Source organism: Telmatherina bonti, assembly GCF_933228915.1.
Source record: "Telmatherina bonti genome assembly, chromosome: 7".
In the NCBI taxonomy this organism is placed as follows: domain Eukaryota; kingdom Metazoa; phylum Chordata; class Actinopteri; order Atheriniformes; family Telmatherinidae; genus Telmatherina; species Telmatherina bonti.
The window spans coordinates 37,037,677-37,049,947 of record NC_136625.1 but is presented as its reverse complement, the minus strand read 5'-3'; positions in this window follow the sequence as shown (position 1 = coordinate 37,049,947).

The following is a 12,271-nucleotide window of genomic DNA, read 5'->3' as shown; positions in this document are numbered from 1 at the left end:
AATTATATGAACATTGGAGACAAAATGTTTTAAAAAATGAAGTTGAATCAGCATAATTAAAATAAATAAATGTGGAATAGTGATGATGGCGGGACATAATTAGCCAATTTAATGTATGAACCCATAAAACCTTTACTTTGGCATTTAACTTAAAATGAAACAATACTGTTTAAAATTATAAGAAAAGGCTTTGATTTCATAAAACATCCAAAACAAACGGCTTTATCCATTTTCCAATCATCACAGTAAAATATCGAAAAGTTTTCTCTTAAAAATGGTTAAAAAGGGAAAAAAAAACATCATCTGTTGTCAGTATTGATCAGTAGCTGCAAAGCTCAAAGGAAAACATGTTCTGGTCTCCATGTTGACCTGATATCAACAATAATCCACCTTTCACCAGTTTCACCAGAGGAAAAACACATTCTACTCACCAGTAACTGGACCGAAACAGTGTTCACATCCAGTTATCCAGGCAGCTGCTGCACCAACACAAACATGTCTGACATCAGTTTGAGTGGAAACTCCGCCCTCCTCATGTTCTCACAGAGCACAAATGACTTTAAAGCGTCTCTATGTCGCACTTTTCAGTCTACTTTATTTTATTATTTATAATTTATTATGTATTCTAATATGCAAGTCCAGAAGGGCCAGAAATAATTAATCATTTTCAAAACCTTTATTTATTTTGTATTGATCCTCTCAGATCCGCCTCTGCCAGAAACATGCCAACAGAGAAAGCTCCTCCCCATATCCTGCAAGCTGCATCTGATTGGTCAGCTGCTAGGAGTAGTTATACAGAGCAGTGAAAGTGGGCGTGGCTTTCTTCCAGTGGACGTGCAGAGTCTACAGAAGATGACCAATCACTGAGTCCCTTCCCCGTGACATCACTAAAATTTCCAAGTGGAAAAAAACTGGCAACGTAAAACCAATCGTTTACGTTGCCATGGAAACCGAACGTAGCGAGTGCTGGAAAACTGCTGGTTTAGGTGATAAAAAAAACGGCGGCGCTCATATGTCTGATGAGTATTCAACACAAACACTGTAGAAAGCTCTGAAATCTAGACATAGCATCATAGAGCTGCTATGAGTTTGGTTTGACATGAAATCATCATGTTAAAGATAAAAACATAGTTTTACAAAGCACTTATTCCTATTTATATGACATTGATAAATTTGAATTTTTACCTGCAATCCCATGAATTTATAGTTAAATCTAAAACTTTGACAAACTAAACTGTTCTTAGTCACTCTTTTTTCAGTTGCATAGAATTTCACGTAAAGCCAAATAATTAGATTTTACCGTGTATGTTCATATTATCCATGTTAAAAAGGTAGGCTGGAACTATGTAAAGGTTAATAAAACCATAATTAAATGGTTTATAAAACTCATGAATCCATGTTTTATTCCCAGTAGAACAGAAACAGACACCAGTTCTCATGTTCCACCATCAGGATGTGGTTCAGCGTGGCCCTACTGGACCGGTTCTCCTGTTCCACCATCAGGATGTGGTCCAGCGTGGCCCTACTGGACCGGTTCTCCTGTTCCACCATCAGGATGTGGTCCAGCGTGGCCCTACTGGACCGGTTCTCCTGTTCCACCATCAGGATGTGGTCCAGCGTGGCCCTACTGGACCGGTTCTCCTGTTCCACCATCAGGATGTGGTCCAGCGTGGCCCTACTGGACCGGTTCTCCTGTTCCACCATCAGGATGTGGTCCAGCGTGGCCCTACTGGACCGGTTCTCCTGTTCCACCATCAGGATGTGGTCCAGCGTGGCCCTACTGGACCGGTTCTCCTGTTCCACCATCAGGATGTGGTCCAGCGTGGCCCTACTGGACCGGTTCTCCTGTTCCACCATCAGGATGTGGTCCAGCGTGGTCCTACTGGACCGGTTCTCCTGTTCCACCATCAGGATGTGGTCCAGCGTGGCCCTACTGGACCGGTTCTCCTGTTCCACCATCAGGATGTGGTCCAGCGTGGCCCTACTGGACCGGTTCTCCTGTTCCACCATCAGGATGTGGTCCAGCATGGTGGAAGGTCTTCCCTGAAAGAGACGTTGTCTGGATGGGAGCAGATGTTTCAGCATTGATGGAGCTTCCCAGATGTGGAAGCTGCCCACGCCATCGGCACTAATGCAACCCCATCCCATCAGAGATGCAGGCTGATAACAAGCTGGATGCTCCCTCTCCTCTTTAGTCTGCAGGACACGCCGTCCATGCTGTCAGAGGAAACTTTTCACGTCTTATGTTACACGTTACACAACATCCCAGCTGTTCTGGGATTTAAAATCCTGTAAAAGAACAACAGAAAAACTTCATTAATCCTCCTTTTAGCTAAAATGTATTTAAAAAAATATACATGTGTTCTTCAAAAAGTAGAAAAGCGATTTAGTGATTGTTGTACAAGCTACACATGTTCCTGCCATGTTTGTCTTCATTTAAACCAGGTCATTTCTGTTTCATCTGCACATGAGCAGAGTTCCGAGGCCTGAACGCAACCGGAGAATCTGTCTGGTGTGAGCTGCAGCAGACCTGTAGGTGTGTCGCATGGAGGGCAAACAGAAAGTAGGACGCAGCGCTGCAACGGGGATGTTATTTCCCCTCATCTCAGCTCACACAGCACTAAGTAAACACACTGTTAAAGAAAAAAAAGGTGTCTGAATGGGTTTTTTCCTCCCTTTCCAGGTCTTTTTACGAGGAGTTTAAATTTCAGGCCCGGAGGTCGTGGCCTCTCCGGTGCAACTCTTCTGAGAGGAGGAGGGGTGGGGAACCTGTCGTGGAGAATAAGAGCCCGGTCAGCTGAGGAGGTGCAGGCGCACCCCCCCCCCCCCCCCCCCCCCCCCGTCCGCTAGACTAACAGGAACAACCGCCCCCAGCCGGCCAGCTGCCTCTGGGAGATCCTGAGATCCGGATCCCACCGGCTGGAGAACCGTCGAGTCGGTGTAGCCGGAGCTCGCTGGTGTCGGTGAGGCGTGACTTTGGTGGGCCTAAAGCTGGATGGTTCCACAGCTGGATGGTTCCACAGCTGGATGGTTCCACAGCTGGATGGCTCCACAGCTGGATGGTTCCACAGCTGGATGGCTCCACAGCTGGATGGTTCCACAGCTGGATGGTTCCACAGCTGGATGGCTCCACAGCTGGATGGTTCCACTGCTGGATGGTTCCACAGCTGGATGGCTCCACAGCTGGATGGTTCCACAGCTGGATGGCTCCACAGCTGGATGGCTCCACAGCTGGATGGTTCCACAGCTGGATGGCTCCACAGCTGGATGGTTCCACAGCTGGATGGTTCCACAGCTGGATGGTTCCACAGCTGGATGGCTCCACAGCTGGATGGTTCCACTGCTGGATGGTTCCACAGCTGGATGGTTCCACAGCTGGATGGTTCCACTGCTGGATGGTTCCACTGCTGGATGGTTCCACAGCTGGATGGTTCCACAGCTGGATGGTTCCACTGCTGGATGGTTCCACTGCTGGATGGTTCCACAGCTGGATGGTTCCACTGCTGGATGGTTCCACAGCTGGATGGCTCCACAGCTGGATGGCTCCACAGCTGGATGGTTCCACTGCTGGATGGTTCCACAGTTGGATGGCTCCACAGCTGGATGGTTCCACTGCTGGATGGTTCCACTGCTGGATGGCTCCACAGCTGGATGGCTCCACAGCTGGATGGTTCCACTGCTGGATGGTTCCACAGCTGGATGGTTCCACAGCTGGATGGTTCCACAGCTGGATGGTTCCACTGCTGGATGGTTCCACTGCTGGATGGCTCCACAGCTGGATGGTTCCACAGCTGGATGGTTCCACTGCTGGATGGTTCCACAGCTGGATGGTTCCACTGCTGGATGGTTCCACAGCTGGATGGTTCCACTGCTGGATGGTTCCACAGCTGGATGGCTCCACTGCTGGATGGTTCCACAGCTGGATGGCTCCACTGCTGGATGGTTCCACAGCTGGATGGTTCCACAGCTGGATGGTTCCACTGCTGGATGGTTCCACAGCTGGATGGCTCCACAGCTGGATGGTTCCACAGCTGGATGGCTCCACAGCTGGATGGTTCCACTGCTGGATGGTTCCACAGCTGGATGGCTCCACTGCTGGATGGTTCCACAGCTGGATGGTTCCACTGCTGGATGGTTCCACAGCTGGATGGTTCCACAGCTGGATGGCTCCACTGCTGGATGGTTCCACAGCTGGATGGCTCCACAGCTGGATGGCTCCACAGCTGGATGGTTCCACAGCTGGATGGTTCCACAGCTGGATTGCTCCACAGCTGGATGGTTCCACAGCTGGATTGCTCCACAGCTGGATGGTTCCACAGCTGGATGGTTCCACAGCTGGATGGTTCCACAGCTGGATGGCTCCACAGCTGGATGGCTCCACAGCTGGATGGTTCCACAGCTGGATGGTTCCACAGCTGGATGGCTCCACAGCTGGATGGCTCGCTCCTGATGCTGCGGAGCAGGAAAAGTGACCTACAAACACGAAGCCTGACAGACAGAGGCAGAATGAGTGAGAGACGTGTGGGACATGAACCCAGCAGAGGAGGAGGTCCAGTAGGCAGAGGGGAGTCTGGATCTGCAGGCTGCTCCCAGAAAAGCTCCATCTTGTCTGAACTAAGCTCTGAAACAAGCCGACAGCTGATACCTGATCTATAATGCATAACATGAGGCTCCCCAGCAGTAAGCATCCTGGACTGTGACACTGAAGCCTGACCTGTCTGCGAGCTCATCCAGCCATCTGCTGTCACAGTGTAATCAGATTACAGTGGAACTGGCTCTATGTAATTAGACTAGTTGACTTTCTTTCTAAAGAGCCACAAAATGAACTTGTGATGTGAGTTGGTGTCATGTTAGTATCATACCAGTTAGTTAACTTTAAAGAAGAATAAAAAGCTCCGTTCTGAAAGAAGTCCGGTCTGATAACGTATTAATCTCATTACGTCACATTTCTTCCCAGGAGATGCGGTGATGAACTGAGGCTTTTTATCATTCTGTGGAAAATAATGAGCTGATTGTGAATCTGATGGCAGCAGAACACCTGGAGGAGCTTTTACTGGTTTAACTGGGAACATCACTGGGTATGAAAGGAGCATTTCAGAAGCAGAGTCTCTCAGGTGGAAAGATGGATGGAGCTTAACTGCATCTAAAAAATCTTCTCTGTCAACAGCGTAGAATGTCGTCAGATAATTTTGAAGGAATCTCTGTATGCATGGTGGACACTGCTGTTCATCGACATTAAAAACTGGTTTAGTGTGTTTTTACAAACAGTTCAGCCTGAAATCCACACAGATCCGTGCAGGTTGAAGCTCCATCGTATGTGAACAGGATCCAGAAACACCGTCTTCCCTGGCGCAAAGCTAATTTAAAACGTTTTGAGGCAAAGTGGAAACCTGATGGTGACGGTCTGGGGTCACATTTTCGCCTATGACATAAGCAGCTTCCACATCTGCGAAGAGGAGGGGATGCTACACAATGCTAAACACCAGGAACTACTTTTTACAGATTCACAATCGGCTCATATTTTCCATCAGATGATGAAATGTCTCACTTTCTCCCTCTGACATGTTATTTATTTTCCACTGGGAGGAAAAGATCATAAATCCATCCAAATATAAATGGTTAGACTCAGCGTCCTGATATTTTAGAATAAAAGTGACTTCAAGCAGGAGAGGCTGCTGTTAAGCTCCGCCCCTCGTCTGTCTGTCTGGTCCTAATGAAGCCGCACGCTGACGCTTTGCTTTAAGACTTGTTTGCATGAAGAGATGACGGAGTGAATCTGGACGCTGCTTGCAGGAAAGCAGCTTTACACTCTGAGATGTGGCTGCAGATTCTTCCCGAGCTGGAGCTCAGTCAGCGGCGGTCCTGCAGATTTGACCTGGGCGGGGCCAAACACAGTTCCCCGTTCGAAGAGTGAAAACAAACTCTGAGGTTGGAAGAGGCCCAAGAAAAGAAAACCACCTTTAGATGGAAAAGCAGGGAAAAAAGGACAGAGAGGAAGGACAAGCGCTGACCTGTGCCTTCACTGGGGAAACTGGAGAAAGCATGGAGGATGTAAAGGAGTGACCTTTAACCCTCCTTTACATCACATCTGGAGGATCACAGCCGTTCCACACTCTCCTCATCACCACCCACTCGCTGCTATCGCTCCCATCCTGACCTCAACTTGGACCGGCTCAGCGGCTCCAGATCCCCGAACCTGCACCCTGTATCCATGGAAACCTCTGTGCACATCCCGAGGGGGGGGGGGGGGGGGGGGGGGGGGGGGGCGTGTTAAAGAACAGAGTCGAGTTTCAACACATGAAAAACTGATCAAATAAAAAAAGACTCATATTTTCTCATTAAAAAAAATGCTCTCCTCATAAATTCAGTTTTATATTCTTATGAGGAAATGAAAAATTCCACAGCAGCCGTCATGCTGCTGCTGCCAGAGAGGCAGCGCGCCTGTGTGTGTGTGTGTGTTTGTGCTGAAGGTAGATGTGTATTTTGCTTGCATGGGGCTTAACTGTGGGTGTACAAACAGTGTCATGCAGCAAATCCCTTTTACAATGCAGAACAAGTTCCTCAGCATGGCTCACACTGATGGATGATGCAGGCACACTTCCCACAAGCACCCTGGGGTGTATCGGTGGTACCCGCTGCTGAAACGCTGCCACCAGCTCCCAGACTGACGTTCACTGCTGATTCATGTAGAGATGAACCTTTCCTCTCATTCGTCACCGTTTGGAGTCTGACTGGCAGCCAGAGCGCTTCAGGTGTTTGTCACAACGTTTAGATCCGGGTTCCTCCACCGTGGAGCTCGTCGGTATTATCTGAGGGAACATTCCTGCATGTCAGGCTCCTCAGCTGTATGCATTGTTGCATTGTTGCTTGCTGCTATAAATAGTGCCGTGGCAGAGAGCAGGATCCTCCCTGCATTTGTTTTTGCCTCGGCGCAGAGAGAGGACCCGGAGAAGAAAGCTAAGGAGCTGTTTACTCAGCCTTTGTCCTCGCTGTTTGCCCTGCAGGGAGTGCCTCGGCTTTAAGGCTTCACCATGTGTCCGTGGGGGGGTGGGTGGAGGTGAGCGAGTTGCAGGGGAGAGTCGGGTGACCTATAAAGCAGAGACAGACCTGTAAACACGGCCTGGGTCTGTACCCATCATTTAGGCTACACAGCAGGTGACACAGTCAGAGGCACGTGGAGACGGCAGACCATTTGGGCTTCTGGAGCTGCTGGGCGCTCAGCCAGGAGCCCACATGGACCTCAGGCGGAGCAGTTACACCAGGAAAGGGTTTACAGAACCCCCTTCGTCCAGTCTGATGGCCTTATCCTGGTATAGGTTGGCCATGATACATTTGCCCAGTGATGAGGCACATGGGCCAATCCACGCTCACTGTCTGCACATTTAAAGGTGAAATGCTCCACATGAATCCGTTGGAGCGGGTAAAGTCTGTTGGAGGCTGCCTGTAGCTGAATTCTTCCACTGGAGCCTCCATGACCGCCCTGTGTGACAACCCCCCCTCCCTGCTCCCTCCCTGCTCCCAGGAACAAAAAGACATCTGAGACATGTGGATGGGAAGGACAATCCTCAGCGCTTTGTGAGGCCGCACGCGCTCCGGTTTCATCCAGTCCCTGCCAGGCGGAGAGGCGCGCGCTTTTACGCACAAACCTCCAGTCCCGCGACGCGTTCAGGAGCCCTGTGGTACCCTGCTGTGGACGCAAGGACAGCGGCGCGTGCTGGGAACTGGATACCAGAGTCCAAATGAGAAGATTGGCAGTTTTTAAGCGTAATTAAGGACGCGCGCGCGTTCTTGGAGACGCGGACCGGAGCCGCGTAAAGGCGTGACGCATGGACATTTTGTTCTGACAGGAAAACGTTTCCAACTACGGTGCATCGTCGCTGACTGTCTCAGCCACAGCTGACACGTAAAAGAGGAGGCTTCCCCGTGGCGTGGACGCGCGCGCGCTCGACCCGAACGCTTTTCACAGTGTCGACCTTGACTTTTCAGGCTGAGGGGAATTTTTCTGTTATTATTTACGCATTAACCCCACCAAGAGTTTGGAGACAAGACTGAACAGGTTGCTGGAGGTAAGAAAAGGGGAGTCGTGCCTGAAAAACTGGCTTCATGTCAGCGCGCGATGCGGAGACGTGACTCACACAAGTAGATAGAGAGTAAACATTTCTTACACTTCTGTCTGTCTGTCTGTCTGTCCTGCTGCTTCTCTCTCCGCTGGACTGTTTATGTCGCCGCAAACAAACTCCTGATGGCTGAAGTTTATTTCCCCGGCATGGACCCCTCTCCCGCCCGCCAAACGTCCCTCCCAAACGCTGCAAAGTCGCCCTGAAAAACACTAAAACTGAGATAATCCTGAGAATTCTTGCTTGTAGTTTATTAAACTAAACTTTCTGGGAGAATTTACAAGTGAAAGAATCTAAACTGAGTCTTTTCCACAGATTCAGACTCACATTTAACTGTTTGATCTGCGTAAAAACCCCAAAGCCACAGGTCTGATCTCAGCTGTTTCCTCAGCTTTACATTTTACTGCGAACCAAGACGCGCGCGGGATGTGACTCCTCACCATCCACTCTCCTTTTCTCGCTCAGGGTGCTGAAGGAGGCCTTGACAGGAGGCACAGAGGGAGCAGGAGGAGGCGCCTCTCACTCTGAAGCTGCGCCGCTTCTAGATGGATTTTTCATGTTGGCTTCAGCCTCAGAGGAGACAGCCCGCTCTGAACGTGCGCGAGCCGTGAGCACACGCTGTAAAACATGACGCATCACAGCCTGTGGATAGGACCAGGACCGGGACCAGGACCGGGACCGGGACCAGGCGGCCTCTCCGGTGCGCGCAGGGAGACCGGGACAGCCGGTAAGGCTCCGCGCAGGCTCGCGCACGCTGCCTCTGACGGTGACTGGAGACGCACTGAGAGGGTCAGAGGTGGGAAATGTGTGCGTGATGTTGCGGTGAACGCACACCTGAGCTCCTGTTTGCTGTGAAAACACGCAGGATTGTTTGATGTTTGCCTTTTTTAAAGCTTTCTGCGCGCGCACCTGCCAGCTGCTGCTGCAGGTCACCGCGACCCGGACTGTCGGTGTGAGACTTCTAGTCTGCAGGGTTGACATGGCGTGGAAGTGGATTCTGGATGAGGGAAAGTCTAAACCAGTGTGTTTTACTGGCTGCACGGGTTTCCGCCCAGTAAGATTCATGTCGCGTGTAAAAGTTGAGTGAAATGTGTGAAAGGAATTCTGATCTGCTTTTGCTCATCATGACACCTGCAGGATCTGGATCATGACGACTGTCTGAGTCACGTGTGAACTTTCATCCATATTGCTGACTCAGCTTGTCACGTGATGTCAGGACTCAGGATGAGACAGACCTCTGAAAACCAGCATCGTCTCTTTTCTGTCTTTGACGTGTGTGTGTCGGCTTCGGAATCACCTGAGACATGTCTCACGTCCCTCACAGCGAGCGTCTGGACAGGAGACGTGTCTCACGTCCCTCACAGTGAGCGTCTGGACAGGAGACGTGTCTCACGTCCCTCACAGCGAGCGTCTGGACAGGAGACGTGTCTCACGTCCCTCTGGACAGGAGACGTGTCTCACGTCCCTCACAGCGAGCGTCTGGACAGGAGACGTGTCTCACGTCCCTCACAGCGAGCATCTGGACAGGAGACGTGTCTCACGTCCCTCACAGGGAGCGTCTGGACAGGAGACGTGTCTCACGTCCCTCTGGACAGGAGACGTGTCTCACGTCCCTCACAGCGAGCGTCTGGACAGGAGACGTGTCTCACGTCCCTCTGGACAGGAGACGTGTCTCACGTCCCTCACAGTGAGCGTCTGGACAGGAGACGTGTCTCACGTCCCTCACAGTGAGCGTCTGGACAGGAGACGTGTCTCACGTCCCTCACAGCGAGCGTCTGGACAGGAGACGTGTCTCACGTCCCTCACAGTGAGCGTCTGGACAGGAGACGTGTCTCACGTCCCTCACAGTGAGCGTCTGGACAGGAGACGTGTCTCACGTCCCTCACAGCGAGCGTCTGGACAGGAGACGTGTCTCACGTCCCTCACAGGGAGCGTCTGGACAGGAGACATGTCTTGTTTTTCTTTGCTACTTTTGTTCTAAAATCTCCAGTTTGTTCTGAAGACGAACAGCAGAGAAGAAACGCTGCTTCTGGCATCTCACACGGCCGCGTCACGTCGCCATGGCGCCCACTGCCTCAGGTCAAAGGTCAGGAGGTCAGCGGTCCTGCAGAGAGTCTTTAGTCCTGTAGAGTCTGTGGTCCTGTTGAGAGTCTGTGGTCCTGCAGAGAGTCTGTGGTCCTGTAGAGAGTCTGTGGTCCTGTAGAGAGTCTGTGGTCCTGTAGAGTCTGTGGTCCTGCAGAGAGTCTGTGGTCCTGTAGAGAGTCTGTGGTCCTGTAGAGAGTCTGTGGTCCTGTAGAGAGTCTGTGGTCCTGTAGAGTCTGTGGTCCTGTTGAGAGTCTGTGGTCCTGCAGAGAGTCTGTGGTCCTGTAGAGTCTGTGGTCCTGTAGAGTCTGTGGTCCTGTAGAGAGTCTGTGGTCCTGTAGAGAGTCTGTGGTCCTGTAGAGAGTCTGTGGTCCTGTAGAGTCTGTGGTCCTGCAGAGAGTCTGTGGTCCTGTAGAGTCTGTGGTCCTGTAGAGTCTGTGGTCCTGTAGAGAGTCTGTGGTCCTGTAGAGTCTGTGGTCCTGTAGAGAGTCTGTGGTCCTGTAGAGAGTCTGTGGTCCTGTAGAGTCTGTGGTCCTGCAGAGAGTCTGTGGTCCTGTAGAGAGTCTGTGGTCCTGCAGAGAGTCTGTGGTCCTGTAGAGAGTCTGTGGTCCTGTAGAGTCTGTGGTCCTGTAGAGAGTCTGTGGTCCTACAGAGAGTCTGTGGTCCTGTAGAGAGTCTGTGGTCCTGTAGAGTCTGTGGTCCTGTAGAGTCTGTGGTCCTGTAGAGAGTCTGTGGTCCTGTAGAGTCTGTGGTCCTGCAGAGAGTCTGTGGTCCTGTAGAGTCTGTGGTCCTGTAGAGAGTCTGTGGTCCTGTAGAGTCTGTGGTCCTGTAGAGAGTCTGTGGTCCTGTAGAGTCTGTGGTCCTGTAGAGTCTGTGGTCCTGTAGAGAGTCTGTGGTCCTGTAGAGAGTCTGTGGTCCTGTAGAGAGTCCGTGGTCCTGTAGAGTCTGTGGTCCTGTAGAGAGTCTGTGGTCCTGCAGAGAGTCTGTGGTCCTGTAGAGTCTGTGGTCCTGCAGAGAGTCTGTGGTCCTGCAGAGAGTCTGTGGTCCTGTAGAGTCTGTGGTCCTGTAGAGAGTCTGTGGTCCTGTAGAGTCTGTGGTCCTGCAGAGAGTCTGTGGTCCTGTAGAGAGTCTGTGGTCCTGCAGAGAGTCTGTGGTCCTGTAGAGTCTGTGGTCCTGTAGAGAGTCTGTGGTCCTGTAGAGTCTGTGGTCCTGCAGAGAGTCTGTGGTCCTGTAGAGTCTGTGGTCCTGTAGAGAGTCTGTGGTCCTGCAGAGAGTCTGTGGTCCTGTAGAGTCTGTGGTCCTGTAGAGAGTCTGTGGTCCTGTAGAGTCTGTGGTCCTGTAGAGAGTCTGTGGTCCTGTAGAGTCTGTGGTCCTGTAGAGAGTCTGTGGTCCTGTAGAGAGTCTGTGGTCCTGTAGAGTCTGTGGTCCTGTAGAGAGTCTGTGGTCCTGTAGAGTCTGTGGTCCTGTAGAGTCTGTGGTCCTGTAGAGAGTCTGTGGTCCTGCAGAGAGTCTGTGGTCCTGTAGAGTCTGTGGTCCTGTAGAGTCTGTGGTCCTGCAGAGAGTCTGTGGTCCTGCAGAGAGTCTGTGGTCCTGTAGAGAGTCTGTGGTCCTGCGGAGAGTCTGTGGTCCTGTAGAGAGTCTGTGGTCCTGTAGAGAGTCTGTGGTCCTGCAGAGAGTCTGTGGTCCTGTAGAGTCTGTGGTCCTGTAGAGAGTCTGTGGTCCTGTAGAGAGTCTGTGGTCCTGCAGAGAGTCTGTGGTCCTGCAGAGAGTCTGTGGTCCTGTAGAGTCTGTGGTCCTGTAGAGAGTCTGTGGTCCTGCAGAGAGTCTGTGGTCCTGTAGAGAGTCTGTGGTCCTGTAGAGAGTCTGTGGTCCTGTAGAGAGTCTGTGGTCCTGCAGAGAGTCTGTGGTCCTGTAGAGTCTGTGGTCCTGCAGAGAGTCTGTGGTCCTGCAGAGAGTCTGTGGTCCTGCAGAGAGTCTGTGGTCCTGTAGAGAGTCTGTGGTCCTGTAGAGAGTCTGTGGTCCTGTAGAGTCTGTGGTCCTGTAGAGAGTCTGTGGTCCTGTAGAGAGTCTGT